Here is a 13,929-nt window from a genome sequence, read left to right on the forward strand (position 1 = left end):
TCTCCATGCACCATACAAGCTGAGAATTCGTTCCATTGTTTTACACCCACAGGTAGTCTGAGCAATGGGGGATAGTTGATAGGACTCTACCTGGTTCGGGAATTTATATTACTGTTGCTTCGTTTCAAATGTTTGATATATTACAAGTAGTCCATAAATCTTAGAATATTTCTAAAATAATTGTAATTCTAGTTCTGGAAGATGTTTCAAACTCTGGCAACGTATTTATTCAGGCCCATAGGCTGTATAAAAGACTTTGTTCAAAACTTCCATAAGCTCCTATAATTACAACGGTTATTATAAATTTATCAGTGATTGGATGCGAATTGCAACCGTGTAATTTCTTTTTGACTTTTCAATCCACGAAGGGCTTCTGAATTATTAGACGATGAGGAAGTTTTAGACAAACTATCAGAAAGTATATGTAATATTTGGAATTAAGAATATAATTATTCAATATCAGATGTTGGAAAGATTTGATTGTGCTTTTCTCTTTTTTGTATTTTGCAGATCGTGTATCATACTTTCTGTATAGAGTACCGATATTGTGAAGTAGAAAGATTACTTCTATGATGCTCGTTTACTTTGCTGAATTGTTCCAGGAACTTTACAATGGAAAATACTCTATTACTTAAATTTTGCTATTGCTTCTACGCATCGACTAACCGCTTCTTTACTTTCTTTATTGAACCTTGGATTTGGTTCCATTACAAATTGTGAGGACTTGGGAATGGATTTTTCTGCAATCTCAATCACAATATAAATAAAATGTTCCGGATCCGGAAATCAAAATCGGTGACCAACGTGTAAAATTAGTAAAAAATGTGTCTCGATTATCCGGAAATAATGTAAAAAAATAAAAAAATTCGGAAAATCATATATGAAGATAGTCAGTCAGATAACGCAGATTCACCTTCGAAAATTTGGAGTTGTGTCAATGTATTAATCTCTGGTTGGTCAAATTCTAGTCGAATATTAAAGTTATTAATTGATCACGTGATCGTGTTTATAGAAATGCTAAGTAGTGTGACCATATTGTAACCAGCGATGTATAAACAATGTCTGATTTAGGTAGTCGCCATCGGGCATGTTCATAAATAGATAAACACACTGGGATCAAATACGGCTAATGAATTAAGCGTGATATTAAGCCTCTTTTTTATTTACCACATGTATGTAACAATCACAGTTTATTGATGGATGTACAAATACAGTTGATTGATTTAAGTTGTGGACAGTATAGGGCCACATTTCAGAATAAAATGTGGACGTCAATAAATAGCTCATTAGCAGCTTTAACAGATGCTCATCACGACATAGAACACAAAAGTGAAGCCCCTGAAAATCTATGGACACTATCAATAGTCATTGCAGATCGATCCGCCAAAGACTCGAGGCAAATAACTGGTTGCATATTTCTTCAGGAAATCAACATAATACATGTATTAACAGTGCATACATGTACATCTACATAGTGTGATGTGTTCGATGTGTTAATTGTTTAAACGTATATTTATTGTACGAGTATGTTATATGTTATATATATATATATATATATATATATATATATATATATATATATATATATATATATATATATATATATATATATATATATATATATATATATATATTGGTTGGTAATGGATTGTTGTTTGGTAGTACATTATTATAATAAATAGTAATCACTCGATGAGAATGAGGATTATAACAATGTCTTGCATATTCGTGTTGACAGAAATTACATTATGGGGTCCCTGTTTTTCACAGCTACAAAAACTCTTGCAAAGGCTCTGTCTACATATTCACAGTATGTGTTAAAAAGGAGTAATGTTTAAGTGGGATGTCGTCTCTATCTTTTAGAAAGATTTCCTGCATATATAATATTGATAGATCGTGTTCACTTAAAAAGAAATTAATACCATTGCAGTTGGTTTTAAATCCTTGACAATTCTATTGTATGATGGTGTTTTTTTATTATGAATTAAAAGTAGAGATGATTTTGTATGTAAATTAGACCTTCTGTGGGCGAAATCGGTATGTTTATTTATACGAGAGGAAGTACGGGATTAGATACTTTTGCTTGTATGCCTAGAGTCACCTTTCACCACATGAAGCAGTTTCTTCTGCATCCATGACCTTGATGTCGCCAAACCTGTTGTGCAGCTTAATGGAGTCATCAGACCCCTTTTGCTGCCGATTTGCTTGTGATTTCTTTCTAGCGTTTGTTGATTGCGGTGGTGATTGCGTGTTGTTTAACGTTCTTTGAGTTGATATATTTTTCTTTTTAGCTTTATAATGTGGAGTGCTTGAGTTTGATTGTGTGTCAGGTGGGTTTATTTGTGTTTGTGCGTCCATAGTTGTTTTTAAATCGGTCTTCAGTACAGCCGAAAAGGCCGGACCAGGTTGTGATGTCCTAGCTTTAACACTACTTTTGTCCTTTGTAAAGGGGATGTTGGATTTGTACATCACCCTTTGTATTTTCTTCTACTTTACCAGGTTTCTCAATCCATGAGATTGGCGTAGTACTCCTTTCGTGTAAGCGATGAGAAGGGTCCCCGCATCAGTATCCTTTCCTCCCCTTACACCGGCCGCAAGCCGCTTCAAACAGTTTGCCTCTATTTAGTTACCTCTTACGACACGCGGCAATGATTCGTCGGGCCAATTCATCAACCACTAAGCCGCATAGAGTCAAGTAGTAATTCATAGTATGACCGTAAAAGGGAATAATTCGTATAATTTGTATCACATTATAAAATTGTTGAACACTACAATGACATTGACTGATGCATTAACCTCTTTTACCTGTACTATAATTCAGTACTTGCTTCGCGATTTTTAAGCTTCCAGTATACTTATTTACAAGTCGTACCGCTGAACTTAAAATCTTTGAACACATATGTCTTGATGTTTGTCATTATTTCCGAAACGTGAATTTTTCTAGTGTATGAATCACATTTTATTACCAAATCCAAGACATAAATTTGTCCAGAAAGCGCAAGTAAGCAAACTTGTACAAAATATCATTGTAAACACATGCGCAATATTATTATTAGCCTATACTAATGTCTCCAAGTCAAGCCATCTCCACCGAGAAGTCAAACAAACACATGATAATATATAATAAGATGCAAGGGAAATCAAACATGTATGTCATAAAATTGAACTGTCTGTCTGAATGATTCCTATTTTCTATATTGTCTGTAAATGATATAGCGATGTAGAAAGCAAAGCCACAGTGTACTAAAGTATTGTTCCGTACTAAATGCATTTAACTGTGTTTGGGAAAGGTTCCTATCTGGATCACAGTTTTACTTGTTTGACAAGGTAATAATGTTATTAAATAGATGGTGAGTGTACAAGGATATAGTTCGTTCGTTTTGAGGGTAAACGTTCATATTATTAGCATGTTGTATTACATCGTGTACAAAACGTAATTCTTACTCCATGACATGAATTTTTAAGCGTGTTCACATTAGGAGTGTATCTTGTGTGTATTAGTGTACCAGTATGCAAACAGGAAGTGAGGCTCGAGCCAAACATTAAAAATATTCGGCCACTGTTGTATTAGGACTATAACATGCTAGTGTACATTTTCGTTTGCGGTTAAGAACTGGTTGAGAAGTTAAACTATGTATCATGTACTATTTAGAGCGTTTTTCTAGTAATGAATGCACTGGTCGATTCATGTGACACACCCAATTTGTCTGCATAGTAATTTCCTAAGAAATTGTTTAGTATTTCCATTTTTGTATTGTCGAACGTGTCTACTCCAAAACTTCATATATTTCGTTGAAAACTATAATGCAGCTACGTTTAGATTTCGTTCCCTGTCAACCTATTGTTGCGCAATAGGGCAATTTATATTTTGCAGCTGGAAAATAGGAATGTAAGAATTGTGGTAGAAAACATATCGTATCTTCCTTATCACCATTCAAACAACATATGTATATTAATTTTATATCGTTACGCATTTAATTTTGTTCTTGTATTTAGCATAATTGAGTGACGGAATGATCATAAGGATATAACTATTTATACATTTCTTTTATAGTAATAACATTATCAGGAAACAAAATCGGAAAGAAATATTACCTCAAAGCCTGGCTCATATAACATGAGTAAACAAATTAATGGCGGTGATGCACTAATATTAATAAGATAATATGTGATTAATAGTAAGACTAAGGTAAATTCTCGAGAAACAACAAAGCGTAAAGTCACAAATTCTGTATCGTAACAAAAAGTTTTTTTTAATCTTGTTGACGTAAAACTGGAACAAAAGGTAAGAGGAAACGCTTATCAAAATATGTTGAAATTGGCGAAAGACAAGGATCGTACACTATTTGCAAGCAATGGAAAGTAAACCTCGAGCTATGAATATAAGGCGTGTTGGCCTATAAATATAAATAATGACCCCTTCATGAGTCAAGGTATAAGGGGTAAATTTTAATAAAACAATATCTTGTTATTTTCTCCCTTTGTATGATTTTTCTAATCTGTTGTGTGGTATTGCGCAAACTATTTCATTACCTATTGACCCTAAATTTGATCAGATATCACACTGCATCATTTGCCATGGTTTATAAGTCACTATTGGTCTATGATCACATTGATATGTCAATCAAAAAAATTACCGGTACAGTGCACTATTATTTATACAGAATAGTCTGGTTAACTATATTAATCATACGGAGGGCATCCTTAATGAACAAAGAAGAGAGCTGAAGGAGAAGATATTAAAGAATTTCGTGTCTTCTGTAAATTATTGGGGAAATTGAAGATACGTTTTGCTTGCTTTCACACAGCGGCTGAAACAACATGTGCAATACATAAATGTAAGAATTTGTATCCGGGCAATGTATAAGTTCCTGTTGACTCGAGATAATTCCTGTCAATGTATTTTCTCACTATGATATACGTATTAATTTCCTACAAAAGAATCAATCTTAACTTAAAATCTTTCTTATTAATCAAAACATTTTGGTTTCGATCTTGTTAGAATGCTAGAATTTGACATTGACATCAGTTAAAATGAAGAGTGTACTAAATTTGGCTTACATTGATGAATTTGATTCGATTGGTTTAATATGCGTTTCTTTATTAAGATTGTGTTTTATTCCTATATTGATTATTTAAACTGCAACACATAACCACTTGTTATATAAGTTAGTAAATTATAAAACACAACTGTTCTTATAAAACTTTTCTAGCAAGGAGTGTGCACACTTTAAAATCCAGAGTCTGAATACCTAATCTTAGATCAAATGTGATATATATAGCAGTATTCCTTTTTTGTTTTTTCTCGAATACAATTTTCTTATTTGAAATATATTGGTAAAAATAAATTATATGCTATAGGTCATAACGTATGTCGAAACATTACAATTAGTTCTAGTAGTTGTATTAGTATTGGTAATATTATTGTTATTGTTATTTAAAAGCCATATTTATTACGGGACGAACAACTGATACAGATGAGACAGACATCATAGACAACGTAGCCGGAGAAATATTCGTCATCAGAAAATGGTCATACAGTGAAATTCTTTTGGACATTAGAATTTCAAAGGACACCACACCTTGTATGACTGCATCCTTCAATGTAAGTTATGACATCGTGATCTGATACAAGAAAGATCGAATGATGTTGAAATACAATGATACTTCAAAGAACGTCTCCTTAGTGTTATGCCATTCCAACAGAAATGACGAAGGTCTATATCAAATAGATGAACGTATACACGAAACTTCAAACGATCCATTCAAAAGACAATAAGACATATGGAATTTCCAGCTAAACGTTTTTAGTCAGCATGAAATTATCTGCTAAGTTGTTGATGTTGTTTTTGTGGGGATTAACTCCATTTTTCAGCACACGATAGGCTATACATGGCGGCCGGTATTAATGGTGGAGGAAGATACCGGGAAAACCCCGGAAAGAACCACTGACTCAAGAATAGTTACAGGCAAGGTTTCTCAAATACCCACATTGGCCGTATCTGCTAAGTCTCGTGTGGTATAGGTTTACAGAGACAAAAAGATACAATCGAATTGTTTAGAAGGATGAACGTTGTCTCAAACAAATATTCCAACTATGGAGTGGAGAGCATTTGGCGCACGTAATCAATGATAAAGTATTAGAGTCGAACATATATTATCGGTACATTGAAGGAGATAATTCACATATGTACGTTATTGTACAGTTTTATTACTTCCGTTACAAATTGTTTTACAATATATTCAACAATATCTCATCTATTTTGATTATGTTTCCCATAGGTTACAAATAAACTGACAGGTCCATGTATTTACGACGCGTGCAGATTTGTCGTTATTGCTAGTACTTGTGTGTGAGAACTGCAACCTACGCAGGGACAATAGCGATGCCCAAATGTTTTATGTGTATAGGTACATATGTTACATGGAGTTTTGGAATAGAGTATGTGTTATCCATGCTACTTTATATGAACCACTGGTATTCATCGTGGTACAAAGAACGACTTGGTACTATGAATTTTCTGTTCCGAATATATTCATCCTGACTGTCAAATGAGAACACCTTTACTTTAATTATTACTCAAGATACGATCCTTTCAGACTAAGTACAGCAGACACAATTCATCACGTGCCGAAAGCAGTTATCTCAGAACAATCAACTGTTGGAAATGTAAATGCGCAGAATTAATGCGAATTATACCTTTCTAAAACAAACAACATCAATCCAATCTTAAATTTCTAATTATGTTTTTATATAACTATATTTAATAGTTCCTTTGGATCAGTTAAACACATTGCAAACGCTTTATACTTTTAATTTGAAATGAACACCCATGGCAAAACGGTAAAAATATTGATCTTAGGCAGGCTAATGTATTTCTGTTATATTGATACTTGTATATAAATTACGATTTATATTTGCAAGATGAACATAGAGCTTTTTAGTTCGTAATGTTTAATCCTGAGTCATTTGTATATAACTGTTATGGAAGTTTATTCTGTAAGTAGATATACAGATTTCAACTTTTTATACCTGAAACAATGATTATATGATAAATTCATTGAAATCAGATCAGTAAACATGAACTATTTTGATGTCCCAATCTTGATTGAGAAGTGTCATTGCCTAATAGAGCTAGCTAGATAGAGAGCGACTTTAACACCGACAAAATAAATATAAATAAGAGAACACTTCCTAATATTTATATAGTGTGTGTGTGTGTGTGTGTGTGTGTGTGTGTGTGTGTGGTTGTTTCTTCTTCTATTACATTTGTGTCAGGCTCGAACCATTTGCACATATATAGGATACATTATCTTGAAGTACGTGATTATCTGCAGGTGTTGCAAAGCTAGCATCCATCACTGCCTGTCATGTACTATAAATTGTTTTCTGCCATATGTTGGCAAATATCTATGACATTAAGAAAATGCAGAGATCATGGAAATTGGCATCCATTCGCCGTATATAATCAAACTTTCGAAATACTGTTCGGTTTTAGCTACGAATGATATATATATATATATATATATATATATATATATATATATATATATATATATATATATATATATATATATATATATATATATATATATATAAATCATTGTTTAATATAGGTTTACGACATATTACCTTGGTTTCTTACTTTATATCTACAGATATCATGCCTACACCCATGCGGATCTTTGCTAAACCATATGCAATCCCCACTAAAAAGCCAACCAATAACTGGTCTATTTCATTGGAACCAGGCAAGGAAGCCTCGTAATCAAGTTTTATATTTGTCTTATTGCAGTCATTGTTCATAACCTAAAATACACTTAAATGCTTATCTAATAAAATAACATATGACTTTATTTTGTTACCTATCATCTTTTGATAATGGTACTCTAATTACAAGTTCCGCTGAGATTTCAACCAAAGGCTTATATGGTCAACTAAGTCCGTTCTGGCCAGGTTTTAAGTTAGTCTCTACATTTGCAGTACTGTACCATGACAAAGTAACATAAATATTAATTCTTATGTTACCTGCCATATACAGGCATTACCAATACAAGCACACAGAGAAGTCTTCCAATATATGTAAGTTCCCTTGAGAATTCAGCTGAACGTTCGTATGGTAAATGGAACTGGGAGGCAAGTTGCAACCTAAATTTACTGTTGTAAAAAATGACAAGGTAATACATATATTTCTCTTTACAAATATATACTTTCTTCTCCTTTCAAACATTTTCTGCTCGTAAAGCTACACATGCAAATGTTAGAGACACTTAAAACGATTATAAAGCACACAGTAAAACTACATTGTTGGCAGCAGTATAGTTTAAAGCTCGTGGTGCAAAGAACTTAAAGTGAGACGAATAATAAACCTTACAAAGAAGAAATTAAACCAGGGTACGTAAAAATCAAATAAGCTGAAAACAGATTGAGAGAAAATGACAAGCTTTCCCGCTGAGAACAATAACGTACACAAAATCATACGCACAGTTCAGAAACAGTAACACTTACATGATAAAGAGCTTGTCATAAAAATTCAGCTCTATCCAGAATAATCGTTCCAATGAAGCAAGAGCAGTTGAACCATGAATGGACCACATTAACTAGGTCGCATAAACTCCAGTTTTTACTGAATAAACATACCTCAAATTGCAGAGTGAAAAAGTGACATCATTCTAATTTTCATCTTCTTTTATCTTCTCGGCCCTAACTCTATCGCAGGATAACAATTAAAGTTAAATACGATGAGATCACTTTCTTCTCTAGTTGGTATTTACCGCAGGTAATAAGAATAATGCGTAAGATCAACTCTTTTTTTTTCTAACATGTCATCTCCTCTCCTATGCAGCCATTAAGTCTTGTCAATAGCACTCAGTTATAGTGTTATCATCATAAACATTGTCATCTTTACCAATGTTCTAGAGCTTATTGTGTATACAATCACGTACTCGTTGATATTTGTTCATATAAGCTTCAAATGCTTCCGTCTATCTAAATCCTTTTCCAAACAGGTTTAGTCTCTTTCACAAATTAATTAGAAACACTTGATCCTCTATAACATCTTCGTCAACTCTCGCTCTCATTAAATAAGAAACACTAAAGCGGTACCAGTACAGATACACGGCCAATGAATGTGTTACGTTTAGGCTCTTTTAAAACTCAACAAGAAAAGGGTGAAGGCAACAAGCTTTATCCAATTTAACAAATACTTTATTTCCCTAGAAAAAAAGGTAAAAATGAAAAGTACTTACGGTTATACGAATCAAATAAAAACAATCCAAGGATAACCCAAGAGTTAAAAAGTAGAAGTCATAGTAATGAAAGGTCCTAATGAAACTGAATTCGAATTTCGATGAGATCCAAAATGGAAGGCGATGACGTATGATGTGGTCAGTGTCGTATTGATGTGTCAACAGCTCTTTGTTGAATCACAGAAAATATTATTCCAATTTGAATTCTGTATGAATTTCTATAACTCTCTTTGTCCAAGAATAAATATAGAGCAGGCATATTTCCAGGTAAAAATAATCTCAAAGAATCCAAATAAGTTGAATAAATATTAAAAATGCAAGTCAATATGGTATGGACTTGTTTAAAACCAATGACTTTACTCTGGAAATGAATTTTACAAAATTGAAAAGTTGTTTACTTCAAATCACTGATTTCTGAATCAAGGTCAGGAACTTAGTAAGCATTTGATACAAAGTTTATATTATTATTGTTTACGTAAGTCAGGACAAACTAATTTCTGGAAAATGTCAAATCCAGTAAATAGTGTTACATTACAATATCTTGTAATGCGATACATTTTTTTAGAACTGTCAAACAAACAATTCAATTAAATCAAATAAACATAGCACCTCCCCCATACAGAAATAGAAAGATATATATAATGAAGCTTCCTTTTTACAATATATTAAAAATATATGTTTTATCTTTATAAAAATAAAATAAAATGAAATATTATGAATTATTCAAAGTATAAAAGAAATAATAAATTTCTCTACAAAAATGTGCATCTGCTATTAAATTTTATTTTTCCTTCATGTGAGTGATTTCAATACAATATTCCTGTATCAACAAACTCCACCTTCGTAGTCTTTGATTTTTATTTTTCATCTTGCCGATGAAAGTAAAGGGATTGTGATCACTAAACACAAGAATCGATGAAGGAGCTGAACTAATGTAAAATTCAAAATGTAGTAATGTTAATATCAAAGAAAAATATTCCTTCTCGATTGTTGAGTAATTTATTTGGTGCTTATTTAATTTCTTAGAAAAATAGAACACTGGATAATCAACGCCATTTACGTCTTCGTCAGTCAATACTGCTCTAACCACAACATCACTTGCATCAACAGATAGTTTAAATGATTTCCTGAAATTTTAAGCTCCTGATAATATTCCGTCCAATGAAAATTGTTTTCTTTGCTCAATAAATGTGTCAGAAGTTCAGCAATTATGACAAAAATCAGAACAAAATTGCCGGTATTATCCAGCCATACCAAAAAATCGCATCATTTTATTTTTTACTAACAGGCTCAGGATTTCAGACATAGCCTTGACCTTGGCATCTTTAGGTTTAACTTGTCCATGTCCCACGATATGTCCTAGAAATGTAACACTAGCAGGGCAGATTTTAATTTTGGATAAATTAATTGCTTAACTTGCATCAGTGATTATGTCAAAGAATTTCCGAGTTGTCGCTGTATGTTCTTTTCAGGTGTTATAATAGATTATGACATCATCGATGTAAGCATCACAATGATCTACACCAGAGCTAATCATATTTATTAGATGTTGAAAAGTACTTGGCAAACACTTCATCCAAAACAACATCACTTTATATTGATAAAGGATAACTTTGTTCTTTCCGTCAGGAGAATGTGCCAAAAGCGTTTCAGAAGGTCAAATTAGGTGACATACTTGGCATTTTCGACGTCATCAATGCAGTCATCGATTCTTGGAGATGGAAATGAATCTGTTTTTGTCAGACTGTTCACCTTCCTATAATCAATGCACATACGGAAAGTTGTATCTGATTTCGGAACAAGAAAGCATGGTGAGCTTCAATCACTTTTGCTGGGTTCAATGAAATCATGTTCCGGCAAATACTGAATTTGTTTCCCCAAGTATTCCTGTTTGAGAGGGTTCATTCTGTACGGGTGTTGTTTCACAGGTTTGGAATTTACAAGTTCAACGTCATTTAACATTTTGCTTGTTTTTGTAGGAACATGTGGAAATAAGTGCTTATATTCAAATAATAACTATCTAAGTTCACTTCTATCTTCCTGTTGCAACTGTTGCTGGTCTAGATCCTTCATAATTTTTGAATTACAAATATTTGTCACTCCAAGGTCAGTAGAGTCCAATGGTATTCCTTCACTTATATCTTCAATGAGTGGGACATATACAACAAAAATAATTACATGTTTAACCTAGCTATCTCTCTCAATATACTTGTTTAACATGTTTATGTGGCAAATTTGTTTTTGCTTTCGCCTCTCAGAAGTATATATGATGTACTTTAAATAATTTACTTTCTTTTCAATTGTGTAGGGACCATACTACTTGGTCTGATGAGGATTTTGTGGTATGGGAAAGAGAGACAGAACTCTATCACAAGGCGGAAGACTCCTTTCCATTGACTGTGTATCTGTCCTTAATTTCATTTTTGATTCAGTACAGTGCATATTTGCTCTTGTACCCTTACAAGCCTTTAACAGCTCGTACTTGAAATTGGAAACATAATCGAGAAGATTAATTTCAGTAATTTCATTAGAAAGAAGTTTCTCTTTCAGCATCTTCAATGGTTCATGCACAATGTGTCCAAAATCCTGTTAAAATCCTAAACATTCTTGAAATGATTCTTTAACAGCAAACAATAGTAAATTAATGCTTTCACCCCAATCTTTACCCGTATCGAAACAATACGATGGAATCATATTTTTCAAAGCCTGATGAAATCTTTCTAAATAAAATTGGGTCTCAGGGTGATGGGCAGAATAGTTGAATTGTTGGTTGCCGAATTCGTACATAACTTGCTGGAAAATTGCAGACATAAAATTTGATCCTCTATCAGAATAGAAAGGTTTGGGAAGGCCAAGTTGAGTAAATACTTTATCAAAGTTTTTACTATTGTTTAAGATTTAATATTCCTCAAAGGAATTGCCTCTAGAGACCTTGTTGTCGCACACATTATGGCTAACAAGTATTGGTTACCTGACTTGGACGTGGGTAAGGAACCATCACGGTCTACCATAATTCTGCCAAATGGTTCGTCAAATGAAGGAATAGGCAGCAGATGAGGCTTAGGTATCTTCTGATTGGCTTTTCCTACCATTTTGGCAAGTAGGACAAGACCTACATTATTTACAAACTTCAATTTCGAATTTAGGCCAATAGATGTGAATCAATACCTTTTGATAAGTCTTATTAATCCCTGTATGACCATCCAAAAGGGGGTCCATGGACAAGACTAAGTATTTCCTGTCTGTGCAATTTTAGAACTACAATGTCATAGTTCACTGACAACTCGTCACCAGCAGGTACCTAGGGAGGTCTTCATTTTAATGAAATAACAGGCAGGTAGATCGGCTGCTTCAGTGTCAGTAATGGCCCATTGAAACAAATAGGAGATCTCAGGATCTTTTTCCTGTTCGAGGACAAGTAATTGTCGTTTGTCACCATGATTCGAATAAAGAGAATGTGTAGTTACAAGAGGATACGGTATGACTACAGTATTCAATACCATTTGATTTATCAAAACAAGGAATGAAAGTGACCTCATACATGTATCAGTTAAAGGAATACTTTCCTGATCAACATCATTCTCAAGAGCTTTCTTTGCCATAGCTCTGGTAACGGCAAACGCTTTGTACAAATCAGGGAATTCTTTTTCAATAGGATCAACTTTCTGATCCAAGCAAGGCTGATCATTTTCAAGTCGATTAACCAAAACATTATCTCCAGTAGGTTGTTGCCTAGTAATAAACGAATGCCCTCAACGGGTAAATAATACACTCTTACGATTGACACGGGTCATGAAACTAAGCCTGATGACACATTTACACAATGGAGAGGAACATTAACAAAAGCCACACTCTACTCCTTGAATAAGAAAACTCTCATAATAAGAAGACTTCCCTGAAAAAGGCAAAGTACCTGACGATAAAAGACTCTGAGAAACTCATGTGTCCGTTAAAACATTAATAGGGATTGGATTAGCCGAATCGCCAAAGAGTGATATAAAACCCTTTAACATGAATGGTTCATATATCTCTATAATAAAATCAGACTGGGGTTTATTAGACCCAACAAATGTATTGCTTTTAATGCATGACCATGACCATAACCTCTTAGAAATAAGAGCATTTGGAATAGATCTATCTTGATTCTGATGCTTATTTCGCAATCTGTAGCAATCAGAAAAAGCGTGTCCTTTCTTCTTGCATTAGGTACACGTAGGAAGAGAAAAGGAATTTCGATCCAGCTTATAAGAAGTTTGATTTTTAAAAGTTGTGCCAGATTGAGATTTAGAAGAACTTGTATTAGGCTGAAATACTTTCTGCCAGAAGACGGCTGAGTCGAAGTCTCATTTGAGCATTAATTCATATATCCCCAGGACGAGCTCCCCAAGTTTCATTTTACGTTAAGGCTTTTACAAAACTCAACAGGGAAAGAGTGCAGAAAACAGGCTTTGTACAATTTAACAAATAATGCATTTCGCTGGAAAAACAAGGAAAAAGTGAAAAATACAACTTACGTTTTCACGAATCAAATAAATAAATAATTCAAGAATAGTCTAAGAATTAAAAAAATAGAAGTCCCTGTAATATAAAGTCATATGAAGCTGAGCTCGTATCCCGATGAAATCGAAGATGGAAGGCGATGACCTGTGATGTGGTCATTGTCGTACTGATGTGTCGAAA

The sequence above is a fragment of the Sinohyriopsis cumingii genome, chromosome 6, assembly GCF_028554795.1.
Source record: "Sinohyriopsis cumingii isolate HCF-2022 chromosome 6, ASM2855479v2, whole genome shotgun sequence".
In the NCBI taxonomy this organism is placed as follows: Eukaryota; Metazoa; Mollusca; class Bivalvia; order Unionida; family Unionidae; genus Sinohyriopsis; species Sinohyriopsis cumingii.